The 20661-nt window shown below is 36.4% G+C and overlaps 1 protein-coding gene and 1 long non-coding RNA gene across 2 annotated transcripts in view; both read left to right on the top strand.

Moving 5' to 3' along the window:
- The window catches only part of LOC110832182 (uncharacterized), a 78383-nt gene that overhangs the window by 6654 nt on the left and 51068 nt on the right, over positions 1 to 20661 (top strand). The window lies entirely within an intron of this gene.
- Positions 6988 to 20661, top strand: part of Atf6 (bZIP_ATF6 domain-containing protein ATf6) — a 309841-nt gene continuing 296167 nt past the window's right edge. Inside the window, exon 1 of the mRNA XM_087349390.1 lies at positions 6988 to 7221. The gene's annotated coding sequence lies outside the window, so the exon portion shown is untranslated. The remainder of the gene's footprint in view (positions 7222 to 20661) is intronic.

The raw sequence follows: 20661 nt of genomic DNA, 5'->3' as shown, positions 1-20661 counted from the left end.
CTTCCCCCCCTCCGACAGCATTGTATCAAAGAACACAGGATTCAAAGTCAGATTACTACGTGGGATTAAACAAACCAGATGGCGATTTTCCCAAAAGTACCGAGTAAACACGAATTGTACCAGAATTGTATATGTTGTCCTGCTTCTGGACGTACCCGATTCGACTTTCACTGATAGAATAAAATATATTAATTCAGCGCTTTCCCAGACCTGAGGTCACATTCTTCCTTTCTTATCTGCTGTCGGGGCAGTTTTGATTCTCGGAATGTTCATCATTTTTCTTTTTGTCAGCGACGAAAAGACGCCCAGGAATCCATCCTCTCTCCTCTTTAGAGCTTAATGGTGGCTGTTAGACGGGCATTAGATTTGTTGAAGAGTGAGTGAGGCGTCACTCATGCACATTGAAAGACGCGTGGAGGTTCTTCATTTACGCCATAGTTCTTAAGCATGAGGACATTAATTTCAATATTATTGATAACAGTCAATGCTGTAATAACATTTAATTAATGAGAATCTGTGTAATATATTTTGTTTTAATTGCATCATGTAGCTTTCCAGAATGCGAATTCATCCGGATGTGGACCGGAACTAAGTTTGTTAACCGTAAAAAGACAAATAACATACAAAGGAAGAAAAATTACAGACGTCGGCATTTATTTTGTTGGGTATTAAAATCAGTCGTTAATAATGCCATATACATCCTGTAGCGACATAATGACTATTTAAATTCCAGAGCGCTTACCTAGACAGATTGGTTCATGCTGTCTCCTTCCCACACAAAAATTGAAATTATAATTAGTCTCGTAAATTATTCTCTGTAGATTTTAATCCGACACTAGAAATAAAAGTTACTAACAAATCCATACGAACAAATGGAAACAAACTTTAGTTAAACGTTTATTTTTACTTGTATTCATAAAGGAATAATAATAGCTTTTTGGTAGTTCCAAATATTTACCTCTGGCATGAAATGGATTCAGTCATACACGGCATTAGTAGCATATTTTATTGTGCTCTAATAGGATGGAAAACATGTTGTGTAATGTAAAATCCCTATAACTACGATAACGGAAGAGAAACTTCGGCCGTGTCATTAAAAGCCGCGATATCACAGGAACAGACTCATCTTCCCTTCTCGCCAATTCCTCTTGTCTTTTTCCTTCACTCACTTCGTAATGGTCTCTTCCTACCGGGCTCAAGACTTCGCGCAGTCAGCACTAAATGCTTTTTCTTGTATGATAAAAAGTAAAACATAAAGAACCAGAATCTAGTTCTGTTTTTTTGCGTTTGTTTCTGTTCTTGTAGTTGTGACAAGGAAGGCCGTCATTAGCAGACCCCCTGTAAGTATAAAATTACAGACCTCCGGTTCTCTAGAACTAAATATTTGAGTTGTCCCCTTTTATGACTTCCTTCTTGTACATTAGTAAGCCTGTTTCATAGTCAAGTTTCAATTAACTTATGCTTTATCTTTTGTATGTTTTGAGGATCCACAAATTTATTAACTTATTATTTTGTTGATGCATTTTATTCAACAAAATTTTTGTTATTAGTGTTTTCCTAAGAAATTTATGAGTCCTGTATCAGATTCAGATTTTATGTTTTGTCTGTGAGGAAAATGCATATTTTGGGCTTTAAGGGGATAATATTTTATCAGTCTTATTCAAAGAAAAGTTAATGGATTTACAAGTGGATCAGTTGCGACCTAACTTTTTACCACAGTCAATCTTAAACTTAAAATTAAACATTAATATAGTCTAAATATTGGTAATGATATTTCCTCCATACCATTTATAATGGTTATATTCTGTCAAGACACGGTCTCCAATCACGTAGCATTAACAACTAGTTATTATTTTGGTTTTTTTACTTTTGAAAGTGACTAATTCCACATACCTCTTAGTATCATTATGGTCTGACACAGTAACATATAAATTGTGTTCAATATTAAACAAAATTTATTTATTTATTTAATTCGAAATATGTTAATATTCTAACTGGCGCAACAAACAAAATGTAACTTGTAATTTAATTGCAAAGCTGCAGTGGGATTTCCTATCGGAAAATACAATGCAGCGTACGACAACGACCACATTTTTCCTCGTGCTTCCAACTAATTACCTACACACTATCAGACTGTTGTAGAACTTCATAAATATTGTATACAGTAAAAATAAATTAAATATCACTTTACTTAATGAGTTGTAATTATTACGCTAGAACGTTTTCTTTATGTGGAGTGTTATACATCGCACTAAAGTTCTATCGTAGCTGCACGAGGTTAGAAATGTCATTCTAAACTTTGAAACGCTGTACTGAGACATAGTGCAGTGTTAATACCTTGAGATTGGTGTAACATTGCGATACCTTTTTGCGGTATTACCACTAAGCTTATAACGACGCTAACGTTCATAACCTCACATCTGCTATAGTGATATGCACCCGTGAAAGTAGTAGTTTCACTCTGAACGCGGAATTTGGTTGACTTTAAACAGAAGATCCCATCTGTGCAGACGCACAGCCGTTCTAATACGCGGTATAAAAACATCGGCTGAATTTCAGCTTACCATCACTTTTCTATCTGTCTTGTGTTTTGTCTCATTCTTGTATTTATAGTGTTTCTTAGTTTATATACAATTTAGTGTATGAGTCGGTTTGCTGGTAATTCACCTCGTACCAAATATAATGCAGATTGCACCAACAGTGAGAATATTTTTAATAAAGAGTAATGTTTCTAGGACAGCATTGAGCATGACGTCAATCCGTTAATGTCGAGTCAGTGCTCCGCTCAGACAGACAGTGGTTCATTCGGTTCTTAGTGATTACTCCGCCCACTTGGTGAACTCCGGAACACAGATTTTGATGCTGGCTGTTTTATACAAGAATATTCTTGGCTTTGCTCAATTCATCTAGACTCCTCTAGTTCGCTGACGAATCGGGATGAGTCGAGGCAAAGGGAGAAGTTCAGCAAAGCAGCTTAGAGCAAGGTCGGTTTTACTAAATTTTCTTCTCTGGTTGCTCTCAAAACAATCATAGCAACGGCTTAGACCTTAAATGCGATCTATACATTATGTCTCTGACGTCAAACCTAGATATAACTAATTGGTAGAGAAAATCAGTGGCAGGCGTGGCATTAAGACTAAAACACGTGCCCAATGACGTAAATATCTTAATTCCTTTTGACTGCTTCTTTTGTTCTCATTAACAATGTTAAATACAATTTTATCATTGTAGACCAAACGTGTTTATGTTATTCCTATCATAATTCTCCAATTTAAGGTTGCATTTTTCTGTATTTCCTTTTCCTTGACTAGGCCATGATTGTTCCTCTTCTTTTTCATAAATCTGTATTGAAAATTACATCATTTATCATCTCTCTGTGAGACTTGTATAACCTATAAATATATGAACTAAAACATTTAAAATGAGCGCTTGAAAGTCAGTTTAGTTTAATTTGACTTGCAGTTTGTACACTGAACACATATAAATCTCTATCAAGTCCTTGTGTTTTGTTCTGCTATTTGTACCGTAATTGAAGAAAATATTTATAATTTAAAACAGTATGAGCCTGCTGTGCTATTAAGTTTTATTTTCTGTGGCTCGCCGTTTGAGAAAACAGGGTAGTTTGTAAAAATATCTGACTATCAATAATTCGATTCCACAGTAATTTATTTTTGAAATAGAAAAAATCAATAGGTTTTTCCGGGATGTCGCACTTCATTTTCTGTCTATTGTACATATCATTTATTAACGACGCGCCTTTGCGTATATTTATGGACACCCCTTTGTCCCTAATTTTCTAAATAGAAAAAGTAATTTTTTCGGAGTTGTCGCTCAAAAAGGAAGAGTTTTGCAGTTAGAACTCTTTCTTCTATGTACAGTTTCTTACAGTTTTAGTGCATAACTGTGCCAAGTTTCCGAAACAGAAAATATCAATAGTTTTCCCGTAGCTGTCTCTCCAAGAAGATATTTTTAATTAACATTTTTTCTGTGACGCGTCGCTTGTAAAACGCTGGCGGACGGAATTCAGCTGAAATAGATGAATAATGGACTGCCTTATATAAAACATCTGTTTATGTCGGATCACTGTTGGATCGCGAATTACTTGTTGTCTACCTTTGGTGTTGCGAAGAGTTATCGACTGCATTTTGAATTCATACGGCAGGCGGTGGGATTGTTCCATTTCCTTGAGATAAACTGAGAAAAAAAGGAAACATGAGAAGGAATTTCCCTGTTGAACGCATTTCCTCTGTCGTGCCTTCGAGTCTGTCTCTTTCTGTCCCAGTTGAAGAACAAACTTTTAGTATCACAATCCCTCAAGGCACTCTTTTCGAACTAGAAGTAGTCTTTAGAGATCATCTACAATAATCAAAGAAGTACAAAGTCCAACAGAGTACATACGTCTCACGCCAAAACACAATGTACCAACCACCACACCATTACTATTAATTAATTCCTGGTTTCTGGATTTCTCTTATAAACTATGTAACCCATGAGAGTGAGGGTGATGTCAGGAGGAAAAAATTTCTTGCGTGAGTAAATGTAGGGACGCAAATGGTAGGAGGAAAAGAGGAGGATGTAGAAAGGAGAAGCGGGGTAGAATAAATCCATTAGGATTGTAGGGAGCTAATGAAATGCAGCGATGGGATGGGATGGAGTGAGGAATGGATAAAACCATGCGATGCCCACGGGGGCTGTAACATAGGGGTTGTAACTAGGCTAGGGGCAGTCGTATGAACACATATAGCCTATTACAACTCTGGTGTTTTCTCTCTTGTTAGATGTACTGTAGGGTTGCGCATTGCATGCTTTTCATCTGGTTGTTAAATTAACAGCTGTTAGAACATAGCAGCAGAAGTTAAAATATTAAATTTACAAATATTCTTCACGTCATAGGAATCTCAATCAAAGCAGGAACAACAGTTGATGCCACTAGAGTAAAAATGACAAAGTTGTTTCTTGTGTCCACCAATTACAGAACTGAAGACACATACACAAACGCCTATACAACACTGACCAATATTTTGGAGTACCTAGAGGAAGGTTCTTTGTTTTAAAATGGCGACAGAATATAGAAGTACTGACATGCACAGACTAAAAATGTAGTACAGATCACTTACTTTCCAAATGAGAAAAGAGAGAGAGAGGGACACACTTACCTCTTCAGTGGTCTACAAGAAGTAACTAGCTTTTAATGAATTTCTATTTACATGCTTCATTAGTATGACAGGATATGTAAATAAAATGCCTTCTAGCTTCAGAGTCAGATAATAATACGGGGAGAATAACAAGTCAGCGAAAGTATCACGTGCTTTTTTAGTTTTATGACGATTAGATCGATAACTTTCTTTCGTGTGACGGAAAATATTTCTTACCCAAAAGCGGTCCTTTCCATTTGCAATCCGATAGCAGGATGTCGTAAAGTTCTTTCCTTGAATTCCCGCGAGATCTACAGCAGCAAGGGGAAACTGACCTCTTACTCCTACAACTTCTGTGGAATTGTATAGAATAGGCCTGTGAAGTATTTGCATTTTTATGGGAGTCCCGAGGTTTTCCGTAATTTATATTTGTATAGACTTGCCTTGTGTTGACTGTTCCAGCTGGGTGAAATCTTTAAGTCTCATTCTTGTCTTTACATAATTTTCATACTACTACTACAACAAAGTCCATATTAGTCTTGGCCTTATGGAGAATTTCCCGTGGATTTTTCGACATGTTTTGTCGTTTAGTTGGGCTACAGTGGAAGGGGTCGAAGAAAAGTGGACTCGCATCCATGACTTGTCTGGGATATGAACCTACGATCCCGTTGTTCGAGATGCAAATTGCAATAATGGCAGGTGAAGAGACTCTCACACATAGGAACAAACAAACAACCGAACTTATTGAGAGTCTGATTTTTGTCTTCATCAATATCATCATCATCATCATCATCATCATCATTACTAATACCGCTCGTGCGACTGAGGCAGCGGAAGGTCTTAGACCTTTGTTTTAATCGTTTCTTTGTCATTTCCGTTACAGCTATGAAACTTCTTTAGTTCACCTAAATTTCGAAACCGTATGCACTAAGAGGGGCCACTTAGGTGCATTTTAAGTGGTTAATATTTATGGGTATAAATATTGTCCTTCCTTTAAATTGTTGGTATTCGGCTTCCTACTCCAGTTTTTATAATTTTCCTTTCTTTACTGCTGGTTCCTCGTTCTTCCTGCAGATGTGCATCAGTCGCTAATGCCGTTTGCAAAGATATTATATTTTGTAAAAAAAAATTGTTACACTTAATCACATTTTAAAGGAATTATTTCATCTTGTTAGTAACTCTTTGTATGTCGGTTTTCTTTAATTTAGCATAATTTTGTGACGTTTATTGTTTTATTAATTGTATTCATAAGGTTTATTTTTGTCTTTTTGTGCTGTATCTGTAATTTGCCACTTCGATGTATCAGTACACTAAAATCAAGATTTGATTAGAATTTTGTTGAATCAAATTTAATTATTTTCATATCTCAGTTTTGCATGTAGAGCTTAGATGTTCATTCCTGCATCTTATTCCGGGTCTCCTCATGTGCACGTTACTTTCTCATCTGGTGCTTTATAACTGATGCATCTGACAATGTGCAGTTTAAAAACTAAGATTCGGCTTTCGGGGGTGAACCGCGGAAACCTAAGGACGAAATTAGATTAGGTAGGTACCCGTTTCTCTTCTAGGAGGCATTACCTCTGTCTTTAATTCATTATTTTTTTCCGACTATACCATAAGTCAAACCGATTAATTTGTGTGGGCGTATCTTATTATGCTGCGTAATTGACTTAATATTCTCTTCTGCCCGCTGAAGCGACTGTACATTTAAGCACGCATTTACCACCACTTGAGCCGCCCGATCACAAGACAACAGTTTCTCTCCCACCTTCCCTCTCCGTTCAGGTAAATATTTCGTTGTACATTGGCTACACAGGATGCAGCCATTTTGAGTGTTGCTCAATGAAGCGATAGTTAGCGTGTGTGTGGTTTGTAAAAGTAGCATCTCTTTGACGACAAATCTGGGTCTGGAATATTGCGTAGTTCGTGTTTAAATCGCGTAGACTATAGGGTACTTTGATTTGTGGCAAGTAACGAGTGGTTTATTTAATTTCCAATAAAATAATTAGTTTACAGTGTGCTTTGTAATAAGTAATACAAGGTGCCGTGTTTGGACTTGGAGAGCTGAACCAGCGTGGGATCCAAGGTCAGTACGCAATTCGCTTGCAGTAGTTTGAGTTAGCATAAAACAGTGTTGTTAATCCCTGCGGTAGCGTTATGCAGTTCATGGTTTTATAGGTTACTTTCGAAACTTTAACTGACATTTTCGTTAACAATATTGTATTGGATTTTGTTATAATAAAACTGCAGATAAGTTTATCCTCCATAGTAAGTCTTCAGTGGAATGACTTGTAGCACGACAATTTCTAGTTATTTTTGTTAAAGCTTATAATGTTATACAAAATTCAGTGAAAGATTAGGGGATGTTCTTCAAACTTGGTTGTTAATCGACATTGGCCTGTTTTTGTTGTTTCTGTTAGTGTTTCATTTTTCCAGTAATGGGTTCAAGATCCCCCGGTTAATGGACGGTGTTGTGTGCAAAAAAAGTGACAGAAATTGATTCTGAACTGGAAAAGGACAACAGGAAATAAACTTTAAATAATTTCGTTCTAATTGTAACGCAGAGTATTCTTCGAATTCTCCGTGTTAAAACATTGTAACAATTTAAAGTTTGTGTTAAATGAATTCTGGTGGTAACATTTCAACTCCCATGCTAATAGTAAACCATGTATCAACATTCATGCTAGCAGTAACCTAGTCTGAGGGATGAACAAGTTGTGTGCTTAACTTTGTTGTATAATTGTACACGAAAATGCTGCCACATTTGGCTCTATGGTCAGAAAAGATAATTAGCCAATCTCATCTACGTTATTGATTTAATTATCTACACATATTGAAGTTAAATTACATATTAATTTATTATATTGTGTTGACATTTTCATTTGATTGTAGTCTTTCTAACTCGTTTGAGGTTTATGTGACTCTTAAATGTTCTCTATTATCATTTTGGTCTAATATTAGACTGATTTTAATGGAAAATAAAGTATCTAACATGCACCAAATACAGTAGAATAAGAATTGCATTCAAATGGATTTACTGAAAGGCTAAATAATACCGTTTATATTTAGAGCGTCAAGTCTGGATGCGCAACACAGGTAATTTTTAAGCTTTTATCTTTTGCAATCATAGGATGAACGAAAATAGTTGTAATTTATAACTTGTGACCCTATCTGTAATAGTGCAGTTACCACACCATATTTATGTATTTGTTTATAAGTTATTTAACGGCGCTTTCAGTTTCCTGATTATATCGCGGCAGCATATTGTTAAGATAAATAAATTTTTAAAATTATTAATATACAAAAAGTGTGCTATTAATTAAAACAAAAGTATTAAAAATTTCATTCAACAATTATTATAAATTTAAACTTATATGCAAAATTACATTATTGTATTAATAGCAATATAGGACTTGACCTAGGCGTATGATTATCCATGGCATATCAGATTAGTGCTAATCATATTTGTTAGTTTTGGTTTATTGTTTTGATGAACTCTGTTCTTTCCTTTCTAGATGAACGCCAGTAGTCTTGGCCTTATGAATAAAAAGATCTGTGGAATTTATTACGTGTATGTAAATCCTAAAACAAGCGTAATTTGTTTTCGTTTTTTGTTTATTCATTTTGTAAACGAATTGATGAAATCGTGAAGAAGAAATCTAAAGTAATTATAATATGCGTTTTATTTATATTATCTGTTATCAGCTTTTGTTTTGTACCACTCGCGGGGTTAGTGTTATTAAACCATCGTTACAACTGTTCTAAAAACCAGGGTCCAGGGTCTAGTTTCCAAACTGAACTTGTCGACTGTTACCCGCAAAACAGAATGGCGAAATATATTATTAAATAATTAATGGTTTTCTTACCGAACAACACATTAATGTTCTAGTCCATTATTTGTAAAGTTTTATGATACGTCATGCTGTGCCAGTTTTCGGCGTCTCCGGTTAATTGGGTCATGGTTCCTTTGGCTCTTATTCTAAAATGTACTCTACATCTAATATTTTGTTTTTGGAAATTTTATTTAATGGGTTTCTCCTCTGGATCAATCGCGTATTAATTATTAAGAATGAAATTATAATTTTACATGTAAATTGCAATTTACCTTCACAGGCGTCGATTATTAATATGCTATAGCTGTCAGTCTGTGGTCATCACTGTTGTACCATACAGAATGTTTAACAGAATATTCATGGATTGTCTGGAATGGCTTCCGACGTACTTTTACGAAGACGGCACTTCAGTTAAACAGCTGATAATACCAATTGTTCATGATCTCGCGTCTGCAGCTTGCGGTCTACTGTGATAGATAAAATGTCGTGATTTAATGGATTGTTGAATGACATCGGTCTGTGCTAGATTATAATTGTTGCGCCGACGGAAATATTCTCACCAATTGTTGTTCATATGGAGTTTAAGTAATCTTTCACCAGTAGAGAACCACGTAGACACCCGTTTAAGTTATCAAAAACATGCCTTCTCTCTTCATTTCCTTACTCCTTATTTATCATTTTTCCCTTCCTCACACACATTTCTTTATAGCAGTAGTATTCAACCTGGGGTACACGTACCCCCGGGGGTACACGAAGACATCTTAGGGGATACGTGAAATTTAAAAAAAATATATTATTTTATGATAAACACTGAAAAATCAGTAATGTAATTTATTTAATTTGTTTTAGATGTAGATTATATACTCTGTATAACTTTAATTATACACCAACAACTTTGGGGGTACAAAGTTGAAGAGAAATTATATCTGGGGGTACGCGAACAAAAAAGATTGAATACCACTGCTTTATAAGACCCTCTTACCATGGCCCTGCCGTGCACATATGCAAGATAAATCTTTGTTGTCACCTTTCTTACAAATTAATTTCTTAAGTTGGCTATCCTTGTGGCGATCCATGAGTTATCACAACCGAATCAATATGTATCTACTTATATATTCAAACATATGACCGGATGTCGTGTAGTCGTTCTTAAAACAAAGTTAGGTGCATAATTTTGAAAGATTCATTGTCACACAGAACGTTATTGCCTGCTCTTGTAGATTGCCAATGCTACCTTGGTGGTAATTATCGCAAGCGGAAATTAAAAGTTAGTAAGATGGAATAGTCCGGAAGGCGTGCCATGTTTCATTAGACTCAGTCAATTAGTGTAACTGAATCAGGGAAAGGGCGGAGTGGGTTACGGATACAAACATGCACAGCAATATATTGTTCTTTCGCAAGTTAATAAAGATTTGATTTCTGTTTCCTGTTAAAGGCCAAACTGAATTAAAGCGTGATTTATCACTCGTTGGAAAAGAAAATATTGTAGTCTTATCTGTGCTCTTAGTGAATCGCACATAAATGTAAATATTTCATACGCTCGTATTTATGATCCCTTAGCCCGTGTTCTAGTCGAAACCTGTTCATATAATCTTCGCGTAGTATCCAAGATCGCTCTGTTGTTATATAGTCCTTTGTCCCTAGAGCATTTTGCACTTTGCTTTTGTCTGTCCTTTTCTGTACTAGTTTGAATATTTATGAATGTGTTTCTGCAGAAGGCTACGTAACATATTAGAATAGGAATAATTAATATCACGATTTTGCGAGGGTGTTCCATGCAAGTACAAGATATTGCACTGGATTTTAGCTTAGAGGGCAAAACATGGTTTGCAGAGAGAGGATGTTACAAAACACAACGTTAATGAAAATGAAGTGCTAAATAGAAGTTTAGTGATGAGGGGGTGGGCAGAGAATGCTAGAACACATGGGAACACAGCGAACACTGAGTAAACTACAAGTAGGTCTGTGTGTTTAGGGGTATCGCGGCAGGCTAACATTGTGGCATGCATATTGTGACTTATCATCGGAATGTGTTTCTGTTAAATGTCTAACAACTAAAATACTGGCACCTTAATCGGAAAATTTTGAAAAATGTGAACAAACTCAGGCATGTGGGGTGTCACGATGTTCTGCCGTACCGCTGAGCCGACGTTACCAAGAATTTCAAGTTTGTTGCGACTCTGTTTATTTCGTGACGAAATAGTAAAATGTTTACATTATCAGTTTGGGCAATTCTGCAAGAAGTGTTACAAAAATACTGGCATTATTAACAGTTTCCCTGTTAATCACAATTTCACGTCATTATTTTCGTCGCCGTAAAATTAGACACAGTTAACAGCTTTCATTACCCAGTATATGAAATTTATATTAAACCGTAAACATGTTTGGACATAATAACATATCACCATATGATAATCATGTACTGCAAAATAAATTTTCAGGTAATTAGGGGTGGTTAGTGATATGCGAAGTGCGAACGTTCCGTGTCATAAGAAGTGCGAATCATTAAACAATCATAGATTTTCAAAACTTGTCTTCACCCAAGTATATTATTTGTGAAAGGCCGACAGAAACACGTTCATTCCGCTATGCAGCAGAGAAGTTTCATGAATATAATGCTTATTTATCGACATGAAAATGACTGTCATATTGATAGTTGCACCTTAAAATTGACAGACGTTTCAAATATGTCTATTGCCTCCATCATCAGGGTGTCCTAATGGTGGAAGAAATAAGAATATCTGAAGCTTCTGTCAATTTCTACGAGACTAAATTGTTCAAAAATCCAGAAGACAGTGATGTTCATATTCAGCGAAGCGAGAATCTTACATCTGACTTCGTGATTAGCATTTTAATTCGGTCTTTGCAGGAATCTTCCGTCGATTTAGATAAATGGAGACGACTTGAAAGATTGAGTTTTGGCATTTTCAAATGTCATCTGTTTCGGCAAACCGCTGAGAATGTGGCAGTCCACGTGGCGTGGCAGCTCAGAGGGCTTCTCGTCGCAGAGTCTTGGATTTAATCGCCAAGTTGTTCGTACGCGATTTGTGATGATCATAGTGGCTCTGGTATCGACTTTTACTCTGATTCCTGTCAATAACAGTTTCACAAATGCACCGTACTGCCCCTCACATGTGTAACTGGAAAGGCCTGAGCTCTTGATTGGGGCGCGAGCTTTGTCCCAGAACTTGACTGCCTTCAGCACCAAGTTAACATAAAACAGGCACGAATGCCAGTTTTTTCATCAGTGCTTTTACATACCCGAGTCCAGAATAATATGCCTATATTCTGTGAGAGAAAAGAGAAACAAATGATCTTGAAAGAAGAATAATTTCTTTATCCTAATTTGTACATGATTTTTGAAAGAAGAAATCACGAAAACTTAAGAATATTTTACACATAAGAAGCTTCACCAAATATTATTAGATTGATGAAATGGGCTGGCCTTGTGTCACGCATGAGAGACACAAGAAATGCGTACAAAATTGTAGTCCGCCAACCGTAAGGAAAGATCACTTGGGTGGATTAGAGTGTTGTTAAAATGAATCTGAAACACAATATTATAGTGTTTGTTGGATTTATCTGGCTCAAGATAGGAAGAACTCGGTATATCCCGTGTACACGATGTAATATATCGGATTTCATGAATCGTAGATAAATTATTGACTAACTGAGAAACTAGTAGCTTTTCAGGCAGGACCGTGGTCTGTTGCGGTAATTCCAATACTCAGGAAGATTTAGGAGATCCTGAACACTGGTAATGTGCAGTAACTTATCAGGATAATTTAATTTGGTCATGCGTAATTCTTGTTTTCTATGGCACTGAAATTAGATTTATAAACTTATCTTACATGACGTGTACACGCGTAAAGCTGTAATACAAAAATTCGTTTTTTTCACAGAAATATTTCTAGTGGCTATTGAAATTTACGAGTGTGACTTGGTTTATCTGTACACGAGAATGTAACCAATATTTCCTAAAGTGCACAACACACAATCTGGAAAGAGAGGGAACGTTTGGAATTCTATATTGCCAATTAGGTTAATCTCAATTGCCACGTGGGATTTCGATTCTGCTGCAAATTACACGCATAACGACCTCGAAAAGCGATGTAAATCGTACTTTTCCAACCCTCAGCCCGTATTCCAATTATGCCATTACGGGACGATCGTGACGCTTTGGAGAAAGAAGATCGAACGAGGCTCAGTTGCACGTGATGATACAGATAAAAGTGATCACCACGTAAACCATCTTCGTAAAATGTAATCGCGATTCAAGCTGCTTTATAAATGCAGAACTGCTTTTACTTCGCGAAAATGTTAGCCTAGATACTGTACCGCCATGTGATTGAACGGGAATAAATTGATTTTAAGCGTGGACTGACCGACCACACGAGAAATTCCTGTCACCAAAGGTTTCATATAGTTATTACACTCATACCGTAAGGGTGAATATTTCTGGACGAGATATGTCGGGCATATCATGGAGAGGAATAAATGTCTCTTCCTAGTTTTCTCATCTTGAAAGTGGTAGCATTTATTCTTCTGTATTTTTCCCATTGGATTGCCGTGTACAAAGTAATTCTATAGATTAGAGTACTCAGTTGATCAAGCAGTTTCCTGCAATTCGAGGGTTCATTGTAATTGAGAATTTAAGTCCTCACGGCGGCGTGTATGATAATGGCCGTATTTTGGTGTGCTGTGTAGTCCGATAAAATTTTACCGACGTTTCAGAGGTGCTTGCTGTCTCTATCATCCGACTATAAACATCGGGGATTATTCTTACCCATAGACGAATTTTTATTTACATTTTTACATAGGTACTTTTAATAATCTTACTTTTACGTTGTTTTTGTTGTGCCGCTTATAATTTATGCTGTAATTTATGCGTGTTTAATATGTTACACATGCTTTGTTGTAGTTGCTGAAATTAGCCGCTAATTCAAGTTATGTAGTTTTAATTTAATTTTTTATCCTTGAGGTTATGTGAGATTGGGTTCGTGTACAGCTTATGATGCTGTACCAATCATAGAATCTTTATGGGCATGAAAAGTATTATTATTATCCCATCTCTTCGCCACTTTATGGGGTATGTACTTCCATGTACCCGAGAGAGACCTTGTCCCTAAGGTACATAGGGCAGCAGCTATTTCCGGGATACATTTTGTTTTTAATATGTATTACATGTATTATATAATTTTATTTTATGAAAGCGTCTTTCGGATGATGTATGATGATGATGATTATTATTATTATTATTATATTCCAATAAAAAGAATTGAATTATTATATACGGCGACTTAATAAGGAAACAGTTACGTCGTCCTTTTAATGTTTCCATGTACTCTTTGTCATTCGCCCGGAAGGACATAAGGAAAACCACGAATACTTTGATAGGATACCGATAGATACTTTTGTTTCGACCCAGGATACTTCATGAATATTTGAAACCATGTCACTTCAGTTTGACCACCAGGAGTGTAAATATTTTCCTTGTTTTATGTTGTTTTTCAAGTCTTCAATCCTTAAAATGTCACTATTTCGAAGGACGGATGATCTTTCGTATAAAGGTAAAAGGATTCTGTATGAACACCTCTGCGCTCTGAATTCCAATAGTTTTTCGTCTCTCTTTTTGACGGTTGAAATGGAAACTACGACCTGAGGCGAACATGATTACAGCCTGGTGGTCCCGGGACATTTGTTGGATGGATGATTAATTTAACGAGCATTGGACAGTTGCCAGTGGCTGTTATCTGGACCAATCATACCAACTGAAGCTGGCCGCTACTCAACACCACGATTTACGACACAGCTCCGCACTCTCTGAATATTTAGTTAGTAAAACATCTGCACTGCCGTGGTACGTCGTCTACCTGCGTTGACTATTCTCCCTACCCTTGTCTTACTCAGGGCTACCAAAAACGGCACAAACTACACAAAGCAAGAAAGTGAATTGTTCTTGTCTCATGCATTTACCAGGTTTATGTGTTGTATTTAACGACGCTGTCAATAGCTTATACTATTGCCTATATAGTGTGTGTTTTTTTAATTGGAAAGGATGTAGAAACTGGTAATAGCCTAATTTGAAGTTCGCTTGAGGGACTTTGGAAAACGAATAAGATCTTCGTGGTAGCTGAGATTTTAACTCCTGGCCTCCTTAGTAAGGAACTGGACTGTTTGTTGTTTATACTCGATAAAATATCTCCATTGGTTTAATTATTTAGGAGTTACGGTGTTTGATCCATAAGAACGTCAGGTAATTGCATTTTAATTTTTTTAAGGTGGGGTCATATCTTGAAATATAAGTGGTAACTCTGTGCACCCGTGTATTACCATTCTATAATTATGCATTTTCACAAAGTGTATTTGTGTGTGTTATTTTTCGAATAAACAGGGTGGAGAAGTTGGTCTTTGTAATGAAGACGTGTACGTGTACTGTTTCCAGTAGGAACTCAATCTTGAATGCCACTTAAGAGCTTCGGCTTCAGAGGCTTAATTTCGAATCTCTTCCAAATAATATTTTTAACTTACAATCAACTGATACGTTTGAAAGATTTGAACTAGACACAGCAGGATACTTTTTTGATTGATTTAGGAAGATAAATATAGTGGAATAGAAAGACCTATAATAAACACGAAGTACGTTCTCTTGTAACATGAAAAAATAGGCTTACATGCCGTTACATCCTATAGAAGGAAGGGGAAATTTTTCATAGTATAGGCCTTCAGTTACGTAATGTCCTATTTCTGAACACCATGTTTCTCATAAGCTTCTCTCATATCGTGCTGAATTCAAGCGATGAGATGATTTTGGAAAGAACGTCATGGGATATGCAAGGCGTGTAGAATATCAAAGAGAGTTCATGAAAATTGAATGGAAGATACCACAACGAAGAGCAGCTTTATTTAAGGGCTACAGGGGTACAAATGATTTTAAAATTTATTCTTACCTGAAAATTAATTCCGCTGAGTAACCAGTAACAGTTTAGTGCGCAATTATGTATAAAAATGTGCTACCCCGTCTGTTTCACTCTTTTGATATTAAGTAATAGTTCAAACATCTCGAAGAAGTAAAATGTTGGCTTCGTTCATGTTGGCCTTTTTTCACTTAAAGCTTTCGGATGAAAGTACAGTTCAGCCGCTACCTAGTCAACGTCACTTGGGCAGTTTTTGTACTAATGCAATACGATGACAATTTTTTGCGTTCGGTTTATACTCGCACGTTGAGTGTCATGCGTTTGTTCCGTGTGTTTTACCTTCCTCTTTCTTATGCCTCTGCTATCGCCCGCTGTCCCTCAATTGCCCCGTCGTAACAGCCCTAGTCGTAGCGGACAATTCTGTGTGCGCGTCAGTTGTTTAATTCAGACCTTGCTGCGCCGAAGAACCAGCATAGCTGATGCTTGATATCCCAGAGGTGCAATATCAGTGCGAGCGTACATGGCATCATATAATGGAGAGCGGCCTGAACCATGCTTTGCTCCCTCACTGGTTCGCTAAACCCTCGCGTCTCTAACATTGAACATGGAGATAATGCGATGTACGAGGTCTGACAATTAAATAACCGGACTCTTTCTGTAAAAAAGGTACAGTCTCTCGGCTTCAAATCCTCATTATCTCAGTTTACAGATTTATCTGAAAGTCACTGTAATGGATGGAAGTATCTCTGTATAATTTTCTAAAATCTCGTTAGTACTGTCATTGTCTTTCGGTTAACTGAATATGGGACCCTGTAAGGGAGAACTTCATTTTATAGAACGTGAACAAATTATGCTTTGTCGTATAAATCAAGAACGGTGGATGTTTCCACATCGGTATTTGTAGTATTCGGTTCTTGGCTAAAAAATCATTATCGTGGTGTAAAATCTACTTGCGCGACCAATGATTTGGCCATTTTAAACCAATACGCTGCAGAAAATGTTCCAGAAAGTAATTTTAATACTCACACTTTGGTTAAATATTTTGTAAACTGCGACAGGCTTGTTATTTATTTGTCAAATATGGTATAAACATTGTCCTCTAGATATATAATTTACTCGAGGTATCTTCCGTCTGCATTTCATGCCCCACGTAGTACGATACATTTTATTTTTAAGATTTTCAGAAAATTGCTATTCTGAGCTCGGAGGGCCTTTTTATTTAACTGCGGCGTTTTGTGATTTTCATGACTATATCCAGGGAACTGCTTGGGAAGCACCAAGAAGTAATTCATTACCGCTACCTTCCATGTTTCTTCGATTCAGTAGTCAAAGTTGTCCCATTTGACACTAACTAACCTGTGCAGTTCAGAAAACATCTTTAAATAAACAAGAAAATAAAACTTAGAAGTTTGTTTTTGTGTGTCTTGTATGATTATCAATTTAAACAGTGTTTATTTTGATTTTTTGTTTTTTTGGGTTTTTGTTCCGTGCTGACTCGTGTATTCATGCCAACATTTCGGAGACGCATATTGTCTGCATATACAAGGCTGAAAAAGCGATACTTATCTCTGATTGGTTCACTCTCCCAGGCTTCTCTTCCTCAAACCACATATGAATTTCTCCACTTCGCACTTCAGTCCTGAAGATGGAGACAGCATGTTCTCAAAAACGTTGATATCTACCTACGAGTAAACACGGTGCTAAAAGCCAAGTCATAATAATCGTCATTCTCTCTGCTGTGTAAACAAAATTTACATAAGGATTATGTCCTTAAACAGCATTAACCACCAGGTGATCTTCGTAACTATTAAGTGTAGTATTTTCTTTGAGGTACGTAATATTGTTTAGACGAGTCGGAGGGGCTAAGGAAAGCCAATGAAAACTTGTTAGAATAACCGGTCTTCGGACTGATGTAAAAACCGGGACATTCGGAATATGAAGTAAGATTTCTGACCACTGCACCACGCCGTAGCGTTCTCGAAGAGAGAAATGTGTTTACAATTAAAATAATTGAGTTAATTTAATAGAATATTGTTAGGCATTCTTTATAAAAGTGGTGAACTCTTATTAATTTTTACACGTAACATTTCGTTTAAATAAGGGATATGCAAAAAGAGATTTTATATTAATCTATTCTAAGTCATAACACGTACGAAAGTTTTAAGTCGTTTGTGTAGCTCTCATAATAATAATAATAATAATATAAACTTAAAATACAACGCATGAGTGAAATTCTAGTTTCCGGTTACCAAGATACGTTATAATTCATTAGGCGACATTTTTGTTCCTTTTCGGCGAAACCCGTCCTGAACATGAACTTTTGTCCAAACCTTTACATATTTCATGTTCTTGGAATTCCTGAAGTAACATTAAGCAGTCATTCATAATTATGAAAAGTGGAGCTCCTTTCAAGATACAGTTGTAAGTTTATCCTTTCTGGTATTTAAACACAAAACGTGTTTCAGCAATCAGAGAAGAGGGTGGGATTCTTTAGAGTAAACTAAGAGTGAATTTGAAATAAGAGGAAATTTAGAATATTACTAGTGAAGATGATAATATTTTCAATTTAACTCACTGTACAATTTATTAACATTTTTAATGTTTAAATTACACCTCATAAAATCTAAAATATTTACACTGTGTGATAAGACACCTAACCCAGACAACTTATTAATCTGGAAATTTTCTGATTCAAAGCAGAATCTGAGATAAAACAAATGTTCAAAAACGAAAAACCAGTACCGGAGACGTAATCCTGAGGGTTATTAATCAGTACGTAAACAGCTCTTCATTTGTTCCAAACATTGTGAACACCGAAAATAACGCGAAAATTTTTGAAATTGAGAACCCCCCACCCCCACCCCCGCATACGACCTAGCTTAACCCCGCTCTTCAGCTTTATGAACCGTGTAGACATGGATGGCAGAAGTGTCAATATGCACCACACGCAGAGGAACATTATAAACACGGCTAAGATGATTATGCGCACGGTTGCCTCGGGATTTTGGTTAACGCCTTGGGAACGGCTCAAAAGTAGCACGAGTCGCTTTCAAGTTAATTTAGGCGCCCCCTGCAAGGATACTTTCCCCCAAGACCACCCTTGAAGACAAGTTTAATCTTGCATTTTCCTTGCCGACGTCATAGTCCTGTCTGCCATGGAAGTTCCGTGTGGCATTCATCATTCAGTTTGGGTCTGATGAGATTAGCTGCCTTACAGGTACGGGTTACGGCTTGTTTCATGGGGTTTAATGGATATGATGTGTTTATAAAGAAATCCGTTGCCCTCATTCATCTCAGTTTTAAGTAGCCTGTTAGTTGTTTTTTTTTCTGTATATTTGCAAAATACCAAAGTACTAAATTAAGTTCCAACGTCATTACACAATGTTTCTTTCCAGATGATGGCTGTCTTCTGGGTTCTTAAACTGTGTAGTCTGGTAGAAGTTTACCGACGTTTCAGAAGTGCTTACTGCCTTCCTTATCAGGTTGCTCATCGCTCTGATGATGGAGGTAGTGAGCAGCGCTGAACTATTATTGGACTATATGGCTCACAAACCAATCAGACAGCCTCTTTCATAACTTGCATTCTCATATACTTATTTTCTAATTAGAAATAACTGAGATAAAAATTGTCACTCAGCGTGCTCATATTAATCAATAATGGAAATGAGCTCATGGTGTTAACTAATTCCATAGAGTAGAGTCCATTTAGAGAAGTCTATAGTCTTTCAGAATTTTCGGCATTTCACGAAGCCTGAAGTTTCATTACCGTGTACACAAGAACCTATCACGATTCTCTATTCTGGGCTAAATTAATTCAATCCAATATCTTCCACTCTTTTATAAGATTCATTCTGCTAGTATTGTGTCATCTATCTCTAGGTCTTCCAATTGGTCTCTTTACTTCAGGATTCTTAACAATTTTTTATTAATTTCTTAACTCCCCATTTATACTACGCGCCCCAAAAATCTCACCCTTCTTGATCTGATTATTATAATAGTATCTGGCAAAGGGCACATATCAAGGCTATTCTCATGCAATTTGTTCGTCTCCCACCACTTTATCCTTTCTGGGTCTGAAGCCCGTGTCTAGAATACCATGTTCTTAGATAAATCAAATTTGTATTCGTCTTTTAATATATCAGACAATGTTTGACACATGTACAAAACGACAGGAAGAAATGTAGATTTGTATATTTTAATCTTTGTATTTTTAAGTAGCGGACGGAAAGAACTGCGTGATATCAATGATTCCATGAATTGAATTTACTCTAAATTTCTATGTAAATGAAATTTCGGTTAGTTACCGTCTTTCCCAAATGTTGTAACTGGTCTATATTTTCAAAAGTTTTAATACTCCTCTTTATGTAATGATTCTGCTCTGTAGCATGGAACGTTTCCTTTTAGACCGTCCCTGTGCTAGCGTCCAATAGACCCTTTTGTTTTTCCTTGTGGTATTTAAATTCTTGCCCAATAAATTAACAGTGGCGTAGACCAGAAATTGATGTGTCCCATCCCATTACAATCCGTCTCTTTCCATGAATCTTCCCAATGTCTAGCGTATTCTAAGGCAACTTTGAAAGAAAAACGATAATAAAGCATCTTCTTGTTACACATCATTCTGAATAGGAAATGCATCAGACAGCTTTTACTTACGCGGAATTTATTATAGGTTTCGTTTAGCCAGATTTTAATTAAACTCACTAGTTTAATTGTAATACCGAATCCAACGAGAATTTTGTATAAAACGTCCCTCATAAATGAATCATAGACTTCCTT

This window comes from Zootermopsis nevadensis, unplaced genomic scaffold, assembly GCF_977971745.1.
Source record: "Zootermopsis nevadensis isolate Lab colony 2312 unplaced genomic scaffold, Znev_1.0 Znev_ptg000002l, whole genome shotgun sequence".
Classification (NCBI taxonomy): Eukaryota; Metazoa; Arthropoda; class Insecta; order Blattodea; family Termopsidae; genus Zootermopsis; species Zootermopsis nevadensis.
The sequence above is the reverse complement of the archived record's forward strand: the minus strand, read 5'-3'. Positions and strand labels throughout refer to the sequence as shown.